Source organism: Pavona decussata, unplaced genomic scaffold (assembly GCF_977016875.1).
Source record: "Pavona decussata unplaced genomic scaffold, jaPavDecu1.1 SCAFFOLD_58, whole genome shotgun sequence".
NCBI classification, from domain to species: domain Eukaryota; kingdom Metazoa; phylum Cnidaria; class Anthozoa; order Scleractinia; family Agariciidae; genus Pavona; species Pavona decussata.
Window position 1 is genome coordinate 27697 of NW_028145480.1, and position 1778 is coordinate 29474.

Below are 1778 nucleotides of genomic sequence, written 5' to 3' on the forward strand. Positions count from 1 at the left end.
GTAGAATTGTTACAATATGAGCGCCAAAAAAACGAAAACCCAAAAATGACGAAAAAGTGGAACAGGAGAAACTCTCAAATAAAAGAAACGTAGTGCATAATACATCCAAAATTGCAACAAAATTAGAAGACAAAAAGAGCAAAAATATGACAACAGAAAATGACGGTCTAAGATCCTCGGGATTTGCTTCTTCTCGGAGCATGCGCTTGAAGCCGGAGTATTTCTCTGACCTCATCTTTCTCCTTCTTAAAGCAACGATATTGCAAGTGGCCTGGTCGTGAGGAACCGCAGTAATAACACCGTAGCTACTTGGGGTGTGGGCGCCTATAGGGGGTGCCGCTTATAACCATCGCGCTTGTAGGATAACTCTCCATCCAACCTCAACGTCTTGTCCACTATTAGGGAGTTTAAGAAACGAGGACGGTAATGAGCAAAAACAATCGCTCTGCACGTGCGTTTTACATTTTGGTACATTTATTTCCCTTCCTCTGAAAAACAACAACGTGAAATGACCAAATTTTAGGTTTTTTCGAGGACGGGAGCGTGTGACGCAAAATCTTCTTTATTTTTGCTTACTTTGACGTTCTAGATACCAATTTAGTTCCTGGAGAGTTCGCCAGCAATTTCCAAGTTAAACAAATTTAAATGATTACGAAAGAGTTACAAAAACGAGAAGTTATATTTTTAAATGACGTTCTCATTACCGTTGCCGTCCTCGTTTCTTAAACTCCCTATTGTCAAGATGTCGACAACCGCTTTGTCGCCAAGGAGGGCCACCAAATATTTTTTCGATTGTTCTGGAGGGGCCGACATCGTTTGTTTCATCGCCAAATAAACTGGTGAAAAGTGTGGGAGTGTTCGTGCTTTTCAGTCGACGCGGTGGCTCTTAGGTCAATATAAGAGAGCACTCGGTGTCCACAGTTGGGCTCTACCTGTTAACCTCTAACTTGGGGTGCTTACCATTTACATGGAAAACACGGAAATTCCAGTTGGAAAATCAAATGGTAAGCATCATTCCATTTGGAGTACTTCTGAAATAATGGGCTTCTGGTCAAAGTGATGCATTTTTATTACTCCTTTTGGGATTTACAGCTGATGGTCATACATTTTGCATGTTATCCATCTTCTGTTAAGACAAGCTAAATCATTTCGTTTTTATGCCGAAAATTTCTATCCGGGTGGTTTGCGTAAATGGTAAGCACCCCAGGTTATACGTCCTCTTAGGCCTGCAATCTGGTCAGAGCTTATGGAGCCTGAAAGGAGAGCGGACAGCGAGAAAAGGGATTGTGAATGTTTTCACCAGGGTTATTAAACTGAAGAGCGTTTTTTAACGGAATTCAAACTTCTGGTTTATTGAACAGTAACGCATCTTGTTAGCCTCCAGCTTGATTATACGTCCTCGTACAGCTGCAATCTGGTCAGAGCCTACGTAGAGTCGAAGGAGGGCAGCCAGCAATCAAAAATTACCCTAATCTCGTACCCTGATCTCAGTTGGTTCGGGAATGTCGAAATGTGAGATCCTCCCCTCCGCCTGACCGTGGGAGATCTGGGGACGAGATTAAAATTACCCCAGAAAGAAAAGGGTCTCATATCAAGAGCGAACTCTAAAAACACCACAAACAAGACAAAATCTCGCTCTAAAATCACAATAAAAGGAAACAAAGGCAAATAGCTACGTTGAGCCTTACAAAGACGTAGCACGCTTTGACATAAAACGCATACCGGTAAAGGTCGATCTGATAGTAAAAATATACCGTGAGAAAGGTTTGGAACCAACT